The sequence below is a fragment of the Peromyscus californicus genome, unplaced genomic scaffold (assembly GCF_007827085.1).
Source record: "Peromyscus californicus insignis strain IS unplaced genomic scaffold, ASM782708v3 Scaffold_9__1_contigs__length_137607984, whole genome shotgun sequence".
Lineage (NCBI taxonomy): Eukaryota > Metazoa > Chordata > Mammalia > Rodentia > Cricetidae > Peromyscus > Peromyscus californicus.
The window spans coordinates 134,245,823-134,260,925 of NW_026294617.1; the positions used below are offsets into that span (position 1 = coordinate 134,245,823).

A 15,103-nucleotide genomic window follows, 5' to 3' on the forward strand; every position below is an offset into this window, starting at 1 on the left:
GGCGTAACTTACAAATTAAGGGATAGGTAGGTCGCGGAGTCTGGGGAAGGTGTATCGCAGTCCAGCGGTGTTCTCTGGAGCTCTGCTTGGTCCACCTCTCCAGTCCAGGGTCCCGCAACAGAGAGAGAGCCCACCGATCCAGATCTCAGGTCCCCAGGCGCCTCCTTTCGCCCCGCCTTGTAGGCGTGACAGTTGCCGAAGTCTCAATGGGGGTTGGAACTTCCAGATCAAAGCTGGAATGGCTACCCACTACAATATCTAAAAAGATAAAGTTGCAAATAGTTAAACATAGAGACCCCCACATACACAGCCAACCTATGAACAGACATATTTAGATAAATGATACTCTTTGTGAACCTAAATATTGTCCATTTGAAGCTGAGTCTCAGTGACTGACCTAACTTCCATCATTCCATCACTTTAAACTCTGTCTATCTCCCTGCTTTACTTACTACTGAGCTTCAGGCGACCAACTGTACAGTGGGAAGAAAGGAAGTTAAAATTTAAGAAGAATGAAAAAAAACTCAGGGGTTTCTGTTTGTTTTGTTTATTTATCTACATGTGGGCCTTATGACCCATCCCTAAAGTCAGTACATGTTACTCCTAATTAACCAGACACTTAAACTCAGACCATTAAGTCCCTGTGACCTCACTGTCCAAGGTGAGACCTGATTCCACACATACCATCAGACCTACTAAAACTGTTTGAGGGGACACAGGAAGAGTTTTAATGGTGCTGTTGAGACTGCTCGGTTGGTGAAGCATTCCCCACACAAGGACAGAGATCTGTGTTTGAGCCCCAGAAACCATGTAAAAGTTGTGCATAGTAGTGTGCACTTGAAAGCTTGATGCCATACAGGTGGAGACTGGAGGATGTCCGCCACTGAGAGATTGGGTCTCACAAAATAAAGAAGACAGATCCCGAGGAATAGCAGCTAAGTTTCACTTCTGGCTTCTGTACATGAACACATAAGACACTGGAACACACATGCACATGAATATACACACAATTTCTGAGTCTTTCATAGATCTTTATATATGTTTATGTTTAACAAGTATGTCCTGAATAAAATGAAAAAAAAATAGTTTTGATGGCTATGAAGGCATAACTATTGAAATTTTTCAAGGCTCAGACAGACTTTTCCTAAGGATTATCTAACTCAGATTTAGAACTATGACAGGAAGGCCATATTTCTGGGTTCATTTTGAGCTTATGTTGCTTCCTTGATTGCAGTTCAAATACACTTAAGCTTCACACAGATTTATGAAGCAACTAACATCTTTATGTCAGGCACAGATTTCACCCATCATTATTTTTATATGTCTACCAGATGAATTTCTATCATAAAAACGTTGTCTTAGAAAGTGTCATACAGTAACTATGGGATACGCGCTTCCCTGCACACCTGTAAATTAGTACTTCATGCTTTGATGAGGAAGGCTCAGGCTGCTGTTTCTCTGCTACCTTCTTCAGGTAAGTCAGTAGAAATGACATTTGTAAAAACTTGAAAAGTCTTTGCCTTGATGGTTAAATCTTACCAATTTTGAGAAAATTAAGTCTCCTGGGATAAAACCAACTGGAAGCAGCAGCTTCTCAGGTCTTCTTCCTTCCTTCCTAGCAACACGGGGATATTGTGTGTGATACATGAATCATTGAAGCTTCTAGGGATGCTTAGCTCCACAGAGATGGAGGGAAGATCTGTGTGGCTCTGACAAACTCCACATCAGTCCCTCTAAAGTTTAGACACTGTTCAGCCTCATCTCCATCACATGGCCTTACTGTTATCCTCTGAGAATTTCGTCCTTTGTGAGGGGAACAAGTGATTGATCATTCTAGCAGAGAACAGGTCTCCTGGTTTCCACCATTCCAAGTTTTCACTTCTTATTTTTTCTTATATTTTGTTAATATCCTTCAGAAGTAATGACTTTACTCTTATCAAATGCCCCCTTTCAGCTTGCAATAAACAGCTTCTCACTTGGCGTGAATCCTTCCATTACTCCAACAGCCATTTGCAATAAAGAGTCAATAGTTGACATTAAAGACCACACCCCCAACACACAGAAAAATTCATTTTTATGGAGAAATCTTTACGTATTTGGAAGATTTTTGTTATCTCCAATCCTGCTTACTCTAGATAATGGATTGAACATACTCATTTTCTTCATGCTATACCTTGTCTGCCTGCCTTTCTCAGAAAATCATTCTGAAAAAAAAAATTACATGCATCAAAAGTGCCCTTAGAGAAAAAGTTCTAACATCCTCAAACTTCATATCAGGTGATTTTGAGGGGGTTTTTAGTGAGGTTCCCACTCTTGTCATTTGATGTGGCATAAGCAATGATATAAAAGGAATTAGCAGCTACATATGGAGTAATCAGGCTATCTCAAGGCTCTAAACTGACAGTGGTTAAGCCAATGAAAGTAATTCCATAATCTGACTAGTCCAAAAAGCACTACATCTAATTGTGTGACTATGAATGTCTGTTCCACTTGTCTGACTCATCCCTGTGTGTTAGAAGAGAGCAGCTCAAGGGCATGGTCAGGGGCATCCATGTCGTTTCCAATGATCAGCATCATATTCATATTGGCACCAAGTGGGGCTGGACATAAACCTTCCCAGGTTCGATGTAAATGGCTGGCATGAGACACACTAGCTCTTGCAGCTAATACCATCCCTATTTCTTACATTTTTGAAAGCAAACAAGAGAACAGCAACCCTGACTTTAGACTGACAGCTGAAATAGAGGTCATCTGCATTGTGTTCTGCTTTTCAAAACTTCATTTATTTTGATATTTGCATTTGCTGGGTTAGAGTAGAATAGTTCTTGCTAAATTAGGAACTGACAATGTAATTACTCGTGATTGATAAGCTTTGTTTGTAGGAGTCAAGGCTGGAACATGAAGCACTCACCTTCATCCTGATTTGCATTTGTCATACTCAAAACAACACATATACAGAATGGAGGTAAATTAGCATCATTGAATCCAATAATAGTCATTGAGAAAATCCTAGGACAAGCAAAATTCTATTTAGTAAATACTGAATTATCCCATTCCATTCTGCATTGTAAGATTGGGCTCCGTATGCTACATTGTTCCTCTGAAATTGTTGTCTAAACATGACAGATTCTGATGTAATGAGCAACCCTTTAAAATACTGTCAGGTGTGTCTCAACTTAGGACTTAGTACTCAGTGTCAGTACCAAGGGAAATGCCTAATTTCCATCTTGGCTGAAGTGTACAACGTAGTCTGTAAAGACATTTTATTGGCGTACTTGAGAGATTGGTACTTCTATGTATCTGTACACCTGCAAATGTTCTTCACAAATGCTGCCATTTTCAAAATGATTCTACCTTTCCCAGCAGAAGCTGAAGTGAGGTGGATGGGAATGATACTGCCAATGGAATCAGGGTGCATTGGTTGGAATTGTCTCTATGTCACTTACTAGCCAGGCAACATACCAGTGATGCCTAAGTACGAGATTCAAATCTTCCACTAAAACATTCATAATTGTTCAACTGGTGCAAATCTTGCAGATCCCACTCTGAGGGTTAAAGAAAATGGGAATAAGTAGAAATCACTTATAATATCCACTATGCAGGGAACATCCTCAATATGTCAAGCCATTAATATAGTGATTATAACTTTCTGATGGCTTTCCTAACCCTGACTCTATGGCTTCTTCTTTTAAAGGAATCAAGAAGACATATCTAGTTTCCAAATAAAATAAAATAAACAGAAAAAATTGACAGGTTGCATTTTAAAGATCTGTCTTATTTTAATTAATTGGCAAGGAAATGGGAATAGACACAACTAGGGTCATGTAGGAGAATTAAACCAGTATACACCATGGTGCTCAAGCACACAATGAGTTACTGTCTCATTATTCATATCAAGTTGCTTCTAAGGTGGGGGAAGAAGTCTACCAAATTCAGTGGAAACAGGTATATAAAAACAGAAAACAGACCCAGAATTTTTATTTTTTCCATTTTGAAGTTTTATCTAAGTTTTCAGATACTTATCTGTATAAGTTTTGAGTTGATTTTTAAAATCGATTTACGTTTTTAAATTTGCATATTAATGTTCAATTACCCAAATATCTCTAAATATTGAGCAGCTCAGCTTCCAAACTTTAGTTTTCTCCTTTTCACACCATGTGGATATTCCAACCTCTTGCTTTTGCATGTTAACATTAAAATCAGTTTGTCTATATCTGTAGATTAAGCCATGAAGATACAGTGTAATATCAAAATTTTCCATTTGTGAAGATGAACTTTCCTCAATTTTTCCTTTTTAAATATTTGTACCATCTCAGGGTTTTGTTCATTAGCTCTTATACATGCTTTGTTAGATTGATGCCTAAGTATTTCACTTTGGAAGGTGCTAATACAAATGGTACTGGATCTTTAGCTCAAATGCTACTCATTTACTGCTAGAAGTTAGTAAAATAATTGATTTTCCTGTGTTATCCTCCTGTCCTTCAATTTTATAGTGTTTTTGTTGATATTTTCAGATTTTCTATGGTTTGACTATCATACCATAATCAACTAAAAAGTTTCATTTCTTCTTTTCTTTTTTTTATTTTATTTTACAATATAATTTAATTCTACATATCAATCACGGATTCCCCTGTTCTCCCCCCTCCCGCCCCCCTCCCCTTCTCCCCAGCCCATCCCCCCATTCCCATCTCCTCCAAGGCAAAGACTCCCCTGAGGAGGATTGAGATCAACCTGGTAGATTCAGTCCAGGCAGGTCCAGTCCCCTCCTCCCAGGCTGGGCCAAGTGTCCCTGCATAAGCCCCAGGTTTCAAACAGCCAACTCATGCAATGAGCAGAGGACCCGGTCCCACTGCCTGGATGCCTCCCAAACAGATCAAGCCAATCAACTGTCTCACCCATTCAGAGCGCCTGATCCATTTGGGGGCCCCTCAGCCATTGGTTCATAGTTCATGTGTTTCCACTCGTTTGGCTATTTGTCTCTGTGCTTTATCCGACTCGCTCATATAAACCCTCCTCTTTCTTGCCAATTGGACTCCCGGAGCTCCACCCGGGGCCTGGCCGTGGATCTCTACATCCAGTTCCCTTAGTCATTGGGATCCACAAAGATGCCCCCACAATAGACTGCTGGCAATGGTCGAGAGACAAACTGACCTACTCTGGTGATGGGATGGTCATTTCTTCTTTTCTAACCAGCTATGTAGTCATAAGTAGTGGCAGAGGCTTTCAAAATGTTTAACATGTATTTATCACAGTCCATCTTGTCTTGCTATGCAAAAAAATATCTGAGGCTGGCTGATTCGTAAAAACGTCATTTGCCCTTGTCTTCAGAGAACCCAATGTAGGTGTGTTTGCGGGTGTTGTGTGGGTATGTTTATGGGGTACTCTGTGGGTATCTTCAGTGAGAGACCTCTGGCCCATGCCAGGAGGAAATTAAGAGAAGGAAGAAGGGCCACCCTGCTCTTTTAGAACGCAGGCCTCTCATGAGACATCATGAGCTCTTTCCTCCTTCTCAAAGTCAGCCACAGCACACTCATCCTCTACTGGTCTCCATCCCTTAGAGGACCTAGTGTCTGAGTTCCTTTCCTGCTGATGTGACAAAATACTGTGACCAAGGCAGCTTAGAGAAGAGTGTATCTTAACTGAAGGTTCGAGAGGATGAGTCCATAACAGTGGGAACAGTTTTGCAGCAGGTGGTGGCACATGGTGGCAAGAGGAGGAAATGGGAGCTCACATCCTTTGTAAGCTGAAAGCTGAATGAGTGAACTGCAAGTAGGTAAAGCTTTTCATCCTCAAAGCGCAACCTCCACTGACTTCCTCCTGCAAGGTCTCAACACATAAATCTCCCCCAAATAGCACTTTCAACTTGAACCAGGTATTCCAATGTTGGAGATTATGTGGACCATTTCACATTCAAACCACCACACCCAACAACCTGAAACACACCTTGGAGGGGGAGCTTTGGGCATATGGAACTCTGGGAATATACTGAAAGCACACTAAATTATAGGTATATTCCTTATAGACTGGAGAAACTATAGCTGATTTCTTAATGATAATTTTATCAAAAATATATCAATTTTTATAGGGAGTTTCTATAGCACGAATCTTAAAAGGTCTTATTAATAAAAACAAACCCAGAGCCAGGTATTGGTGTAAATGTTGAAAGATCAGAGAAACAGAACAAGCCACAGCTAACTTCACCTTGCCAATTCCTCAGCTGATCCTGTTTCCTCAAACTGGAAGCTTCTGAGTCCTCATCTGAATGTGTCTCAGCTGAACTGCTGCTCAAAAGCCTAAAAGCTTAACAAGTTTAGTTCCTGGTCGTCACACCTTATATACCTTTCTGCTTTCTGCCATTACTTCCTGGGATTAAAGGCATGTGTCACCATGCCTGTCTGTTTCCAGTGTGGACTCACAGAGATCCAGATGAATCTCTGCCTCTGGAATGCTAGGATTAAAGGTGTGTGTGCTACAATTTTCTGGCCTCTATGTCTATCTAGTGGCTGTTCTGTTCTCTGACCCCAGATAAGTTTATTAGTGTTCACGATATATTGGGGAACACAATATCACCACAAGTTTCCCTATTCTTGGTTTGTTGAGACTCATTTATGAAATAACCATTGAATTAGCCAAATGCATTTTCTGAATCCATTTGCACCAAGTGGCATTCTTTGGGTTATGATTGAGTTGAGTGTTTTGCTTCATTGTCTTCACAGCAAATTCATAAGTTTAACAGGAAGTTCATGCTACCTGCACATCCTGAGATTGTCTGTCTCATTACTCTGACCAGTAACTAATATGCCCCAAGGCCTTCCTATTCGTTAATGTCTGTTTCTTTACCTTTGAAAATCTACTTTCAGTACTGACCGTAACAGGAATCTGGTGGACTGCCTTCCTTCTCGTCGGTGTCTTCATCTCTCCTGTTTTCCAAGGGATGGTTTTGCTGGGCAGCATACTTACATGTTTCTGCTGAGATTACTGTGTGCCCTCTTATACACATGCGTATCTTTTCTGACATGGAGAATCTTTTTTGCATGCTTACCATGAGAGTTTGGTTGTAACTTGTCTTGGCGTGGACTTGGATGAGATAAAAATGACTGTGACTTTAATCTTCCTGGTACTTGGATATTTGTCTTCTACAGGTTGGAAACTTGTCTGTCTCTTTGAAGAGCATTCCTCTACCTTTGATATTGTTGAGTCCCTCTTGCACAAGAACGAGGCACAGTCTTATTCTCTGTGCTGTCCCTGTGAGCCCATAAGAAATCCTTACCCTTCCCATTCATGTTCCCCTTTTATTCCATCACTGGAGAACAAACAAGCAATCTGTCTTTGAATTAACCCTTTCTGCTCTCAACTTGTTCTACTTCTGGGGCCTTATTTATAGCATATGCTTTTTTAATTTTGCTCGGTGCAACTTCCAACTCAAGGATTTTGTTTGGTATTTTTTAAAATTCCTTCACTTCTCTTGAAAAAAAAATCTGAATTGAATGAATTTTCTATGTTTCCTTAATATACATAATATTTTCTTTTAAAACAGTTGATTTTCACATCTAAGAGTTTTCCAGGATTGCTTAAGGTATGATCACTTTCTGATGTCTGATGTTGGTGGGTTTTGAATCCAGTGTGTCTTACCTCCATAAAACAATCACAATTCCAGTCTTTATCTTAGGGCTTTGTGTGTGTCCCAAGTCTTAAAAGGCTGTGATCACTCCTATTTATATGACAGAGGTGTCGTAAGTCTGACTTGCTTATGATGTTTCTATGAATGTCTTAGTAGATGGTGAGGCAAGCCTAGGTCTTGCCCCCAGTCTACAGGTGGCATACTCTTCAGCATGAACTGGACTGGGGTTGCTCACCAAATAAAAGTTTTATGTGCCAGCCTGCCTCTCCCTGGGGCTAGAGTTCTCACAGAAACCTTTTTCACATTCACCAAAGGGGGTCAGGCAGTTCCAGTTTCTACCAGCTTGGACAGAGCCACTGGGGAAGATCAGTCCCACCTCCCAGCACATGTCTGACACCACCAACTCTGTGTCATACCCCAAGTCCACATGTTGCCAACACAGCATGAAGATCCATGTGCACACTGCTATGGGCAGCTTTGTACTTAGGTTGAACCTTGACCTTCAGCTATTCTGTGCCCACATTGCTCTCATGGCATGCTCACTGATAGATTTTTCTGTTTGAATTTAATTAATTAATTAATTTTTTTTGTGTGTGTGTATGTGTGTGGGCATATGCACACCATAGAGACTGTATGGAAACTTTATGGGAATCTGTACTCTTCTCAACCATGTGGACTAAGGGCTAGAACCTGGGTGGTCACGTTTGGTGGCAAGTGTCCTTCCCTTTGTTTTGCATGCAGAGGAAAGATATCAGATTCTTTCTTGTTTGGGGAAATATTTAATTGAATTTTGTGTCATTCAGTGTTTAGGGACTATGGTTATAGGTGATATCCAAGAGTCTGCAACAATGCTCAAACACAATAAATAATTTTGAGTTTTGATGTGTATATTTTCTCCTTATATATGGCTGTTATATTTCTCCAAAGAAATTGGGTCAATAGAGTGGGCAAAGATTGAGTATATAGATGATAGGTAGGTAAGAGACAGACAGACAACAAAGAGGGTATTTACAATAAAGTTAGCAACATGCTTACAGTCTGAAAAGTTCACACTACTGTCTGCAAGCTGGTGAGCCAGGGAAACTAGCAACATAGGGCAGTCAAAGCCTAAAGCCCCATGAACGAGGGAAGCTACTAATCTGATGCTAATTTTGAGGTCCAAGGTTTGAAAGCCTGGTGTAAGGGGAGTGCAAGGTCCTGGCACAAGTTCCAAGTCAGAAGATAAGACACCAGAAGAAGAGCAAATCTGTTGTGGAATAATCCTATTGTACACTGTAAAGATTTGTCACTCAGAATTGGTTTAATAAAATGCTAACTGGCTAGTAGCCAGGCAGGAAGTTAAGCAGGAAAGCCAAACTGAGAATGATGGGAAGAAGGAGGACAGAGTCGAGGAGTTGCCAGCCAGATGCAGAGAAAGCAAGATAAGAATGCCATACCGAGAAAAAGTACCAAGCCACGTGGCTAAACATTTAAGTGTAACAGCTAGTTAGTAATAAGCCTGAGCTAGCGCCTGATCATTTACAAGTAATATTAAGCCTACAAGTCAATTATTTGTAAAGCAGTTACTGGGTCTTTGGGAGTTGCTGGCAGGCAGGGCAGAAACTTCCCTTTACTCAAATCTTTTCTCCCACCTCTTACAGCTTGGGGTCTCTCCATGGAGTGCTGACACTCACCCATGTTGGTAAGGTTGGGTCTCTTTCCTCATCCTACTGATTCAGATATTAGCCTCTTCCTCAAGCAACCTGAAAAAAATTCAGAATCCACGTGTTCCCACCTGTCTGTGTATCCTTCAGTCAAGCCAATGAATAGATCATCACAACAAATTACTGATTCAATTGTGAGTTGTTTGACCCTGAAATTCTGTGTTAATTTACTGTTGCTTTCATAGAGGACTCGGTGGCTAAAATACACTTCCCAATGATGCAATCACTTCCAGCTCATGCTGTCCTTTTACAGAAAAAATTAAATCAAAGTTCAAAATTATAACCCTAGAATAATCTTTACTTTCTTCTTTCAATAAAACAATCATTTTAACTAGCTATTCTCTTCTAGGTAAGAAGATGAATTTCAAAATGATATATCCTCATGTAGAAGTCAAACTATGAACTCTATTTCTGTTTTTAAAAATGCCTACACTTATGTGAAATCAATTTTGTTTCTTGTTTTTCTGACTCTAATTTCACTAAACATCTCCAGGATAAATGCGCTGTTTCTAAAACAAGTTGTTTTATTTTTTATTCAAACTGTAAGCATTCCTAATTTACAAAAGATAGATATCCTTATTTCAGATTCTAGTTATGTTCATTAGTAAAATAATTAGTTTAATTTTGAGATGGCAGTTAGGCAATGAGGTGTATATAGAAAGGAATACATTAGCTGGAGGAGCATTGCTCTCTAAACTATATTATTTCTTTCTGATTATTTTATTCCTGACTGTGTTATTAGCTTATCACCAATTATTGGCTAATACTATCCTAATTTTAAATTATGAATATGATCATTATTAATTTTATTAGTGACAAGAAACACTGCACATCACATGTGAAATGTTCAGCATGTTCATTTATTCTCAAGTATGTGCCAAAAACTTTTAGTTCCTGCAAAATATATTTGTCATTCAACAGCTGGAAAAACTATTTCAGAGATTATTAGTGTGACTGATAGGAAAAAATTACAGTTGTATTCTAAAATCTAAAGCCTGTTTCAAACTTTTACCTTTACAGCATCCTAGTTAAATTTTTTAAAAATATGTAAATGTCTATATTACCTTATAACTAAAAATTAAACAAGAAATCTAGCATCTATCTATTTATGCTAAAAACTAAATTTTCATATATATTCATATTTAATGGCTGAGTAAAACTAATTTCATGGAAAAATCAGGAGCTTTACCCTCATAAAATTAATCTTGCCCTTGTGATATATGTAGCATTAAAAACATGCCATTTTAGGTTTTAATGTGACAAGTAATTTACTTTTTAATAATTTAGTATTTTGACTTAAAAGCTCTAGGATAATTGTATAGAATAGTAAAACATACTAATTTAGAAAAATAAACATTTCCAGAAATTCGAGTACTAATATGTATAACAGTTCCTTCCTGTTGAAGAGTAGCATGTGGGCTTGTGTATAAACATTCTGGTAGATCAACTATCTATCAGTGGACTGAACCAAATGCAAATTAGCAATCCTTGTAAGGCATCATTGCAAATGCCAGTCAGCAAGCCCAGAGAAGAAGACAAGTACCATTGCTTGATTCCAATAGGGAGGCCCATTACCAGCCTCACACAGCATCTCTGGTATGTACCGCTTCAAAGCATGCATGCATGCATGCATGTGCTCACTGCAGCAAAACAGGGTGGGGCCATCTTCAAATGAATGGCAGTATTGTGGACTACTGAGCTCCACGTGCAGGGACAACACAAGTGTCAACACAAGGTACATTCCAGTAGACAAATGTTCTACCAAAGTTTACTTACAGCAATGCATCCCACTTTTGCAAACTGAAGCAAATTATTGAGGAGGAGATAGTAGTGGGAATAGATATTAATATGAAAATGATTTTAATTAGAACATACGAGTAGTTAGTAATCCCCTGAAATTATAATATGTAATCATGATGTGTAGACATAGGATGTACTCAACTTCCATCGCTGCAGAGTATCCACAAGAGAAGACTACTTGGACACAGGTTTAAGCCAATAGAACGTTTTTATTATCTGGCTAGAGGTGTTCAGGATCCCACTGTAGCCGTGAGCCTTTCTCAGGGTTAGCTCTTAAGTGGAGATGAAATTCTAAACGGTCTTATTAAATAAGAAACACAGAGCCAAATGCACAGTTAAAAGCCCCAAAGTTCAGAGAACTAGGGAAGCCTTTAGCTTACCAGTCACTGCCGTCCGTCCCCTCAGAGAGGGACCTTCTCCTGTGTGACAGTCTTCTTATTGCCTTTCTGTTCTATCTTCTCATTGGCTTTAAACCCAACCACATGATTTCCTCGTCACTGCCTGTCTATTCATACCTCCAGGTCTCTATGATTCATACTGAGATTAAAGGTTCGGGTCACAGTTTGGCTGTGTCCTTGAACACACAGAGATTCTGCCTGCCATGTGATTGGACTAAGGGCATGTGTCACCACCACTGAACTTCTGCTAAATGGCTTGACCCCCAGGCAACTTTATTTATTAACATACAAATAAAGTCACATTTCAGCACAAATAAAATATCACCATACTTAAGCACAAAAAAAAATCCTGGGTTGACATACTTCAATTAACAAGAACAGTTAGCCAGAGGTGGAACTGCAGAACCCAAGAAGCTTTAGAGACTTTCTCAGAATTATGGACTTTGATGGATTAAGTTTTTTGTTTTCATTTTGGCAGGTGGTACTATCTATGTGCTGAATTTTATGCCTTGAATGATACTTCCATTGTGGAGTCAGTTGTGCTAAAGTCTGGAGGCTTATAAAGTCTGGGGGCCTGCTGCATTATGAGATACTCCCACTACCCAAAGTTTACACCGCTCATATGGTTTATATCTTACCTGACCTCACAGTGACGAGCAAATGATCATTAATGTAAAGTATTTATCCCCTCTTATGTTTCAGAATTAGTATCAGGATTTTAATGGGTGGCTTTGAAAGATTTGTTTATTATAAAATACACAGAGAAACCCTGTCTCGAAAAACCAAAAAAAAAAAAAAAATACAATAGCTACATTTATGCCTTTTTAGACCACCATATCTCAGTAGAAAGTTATTTGACAAAAATCAACACCAGAAGAGAAAGCAAAGAGAGTAGTTGCTGACCACGTCCCATATTCTAATTGAGTGTTTCTGGCTGAGACCTGGCTTTATTCCTATGCTTGAGTTCTGCCATACCCCAATATATAATTAACAAAGTCATCAGGATTTAGTCTGCCTCGGACAGCTTCATTTATACATACAGGGACATAAAATATGTATTATTTTAAAAGGACATCGTATGAGAGAGCATTGTTCTGATCCTGTGGAGCCATTATCAAGACCCTGAGTAGACTTTTCTCTGTCTCTGAGATAGTACATTACCATGATCACTAAGCAACGCCTGGAAAGCAGTTGCTGTAGTTCTGCAGAATGCAACATATCTCCTGTTTTCCCTAGAGAGGAAATGAGATATACTATTAAAAGTAATGCATGCTCCTAACATAAGATATTAAAACACACAAACCTACCAGCAGAACACACAGGACTTGGAGAATTAGACCATGTTTAAATCTCACCCTGTGGAAATTCCTGCTCTTGGGTATCTGACAATTGTCTCCACTTGATTTCCCACACTGGGTTCAGATGTTTCAGAATCCAAGCAAGATACATGATTCAAGTACAGCCTTCCTCTGATCAAAATAGACAGAGAACTTCCTTAGCAATGAGACATTCCTAGCTTCCCACCAGAAGCTCTGCTCCTCTCTGCAAGCTCTTGAGTGAGTTCTTCTATCATTTGTAACTAAATTTTTATTCTATTAAAAACAAGGCATGGGAGGCAAAAATTAAGTGAGATAACTCTTGCTACAGTGCTGGAGTGGTGCCTGGTACACAGTAAGTGTATAGTACTGGTCAGTTCCTTCCCTGGTACACTGCACACAGTAAAAGTCAATTTTCATTATGTATTTGACTAGAATTTACCTAATAATAATAATAAAAATAATAATACATGGTGGTTATTGACCACTAACTAGGTCACAATCTGCTACAAGTTGTGTGATACACCACAATCAACCTATAAGGGAAAATCTGGAGTTGCAGAGAGCTGTGAGCTGTGGAATGTGGGTTCTGGAAACTGAACTCTGGTTCTCTGCAAAAGCAGTACACACTCTTCACCCCCTTCATACTCAGAAGGAAAGGAAGGAAGGAAGGAAGGAAGGAAGGAAGGAAGGAAGGAAGGAAGGAACATGCTGGCTGACTTTATTTTTTAATGGCACAACCATATGCTGCCCACAAGAAATTCACCCCAGTAAACAAGTCTGAGGCATACAATGACAGAAAGTGAAAGGATAACAAATAAACAATGGAATCCAAAGCAAGATGGGGCAGCTATGCCCATAACCAGTAAGACCGAACTCAAGCCAAATTCAGTTAGAAGAGAACATATCACTCTTTTCCATATGAGGAGAAATCCTTCAAGGAATATTCAGAATCTGTATGTGTGATGAGACAATGTCTATACACATTTTTTCAGTAACCCCCCATGCCTTAATGCCCATCAGAGATAAACACATGATGATCATGTGATGCACAGGCATGGTGGAGCAGTTTTCAAGGGTATAGAAGAAAAGAATCTTGTCATTTCAGGAAAATGGATATGTAAGTAATTATGTTCATCAAATTGTAGGAGGAATAAACAACACAAAGATGCCATGAAAACAAAATACAGACTTTGAAGTTAGGAGAAATGGAGTGGGGAGATGGAAGGATGGAAAGTGGAAGAATGTAGCATGAAGAATGATGGAAAGAAAACACGCCGTGTGGATGGGAAGGTCACGGTGAAATTGGGAGCTGTGTCTTTTCAATTTCTAAACTCTTTTAGATGTTCAGACATACACAAGACATGCTGGTTGCATTAATTACTTCAGTGAGTATTCCCAGCCCTTTCTGTTGTGTGTATATTGGGGGTATGGAATGTGGTAGCAGTGAATATAATGAGTTAGTTCTAAAGGAGGAAGATTATTCTGGCCAGAAAGTTGTCCTCTCAAAATCCTTATGCTGAAGACTCACTTCAATGTCTGTATTTGTCCACAGAGCCACCAAAAGTGCTCCAAATAATCAGGACTCCTTAAGCAATATGATCTGTCCCTATGGTAAGTCAAAGGCAGCTACCTGCCAGCAAATGAAGGAAGACACAGGAGAAACTCACCCTGTAAGACCTGTATCTTTGACTCTCAGCCTCCAAACTATGAAAAAAAAACTCATTTCTCTGCTTCTTCAACTTTGTTACAGTCACACTAGAAAACAAATACCTTAGCCCATGGCTGAGGGGCTAATATGGTTGAGAGCAGTCAGATCCTGGATTCTGACACATGTTGATGATTTGGGTCATTCCTCCCAATATTGTGTGGGCCTAGATATGTATGTGGCAGAATAATTTTGTGTGCTGAAGAGATTCCCTTGAAATATTAGACTGTATGTGGGCAAGGGGTGTTAGGAGATGAATCTCTATTTAAAAGCAATGCTGAATTTTCAACTTACCCCTTGCCAAAATGAAGTAAAAATTAAAAGAATACAGACAAGAATTTATTATTTTCTTCCTAAAGAAGAAAACTTAGGACATGGGCCATCTAGATGGTTCAGTGACTAAAGGTGTTTGCCACCAAGCCTGATGGTCTGTGTTTGATCCCCAAGACTCACATGGTGGAAGGAAAAAGTTGACTCCACAAAGTTGTGCTCTGAGGTCCACACACTCACATGCACACAACAAAATAAACAAAAAATGCAATTTAAAAAATCTTAGG

General features: G+C 39.3%; 1 long non-coding RNA gene across 1 annotated transcript in view; it reads right to left on the reverse strand.

The window, feature by feature from the left end:
• Nucleotides 1–15,103, reverse strand: part of LOC128106485 (uncharacterized) — a 96,188-nt gene that overhangs the window by 72,940 nt on the left and 8,145 nt on the right. The window contains exons 2-3 of the long non-coding RNA XR_008216725.1: nt 9,295–9,363; nt 13–258 (exon numbers count right to left, since the gene is read on the reverse strand). This is a non-coding gene — a long non-coding RNA (uncharacterized LOC128106485). The remainder of the gene's footprint in view (nt 1–12; nt 259–9,294; nt 9,364–15,103) is intronic.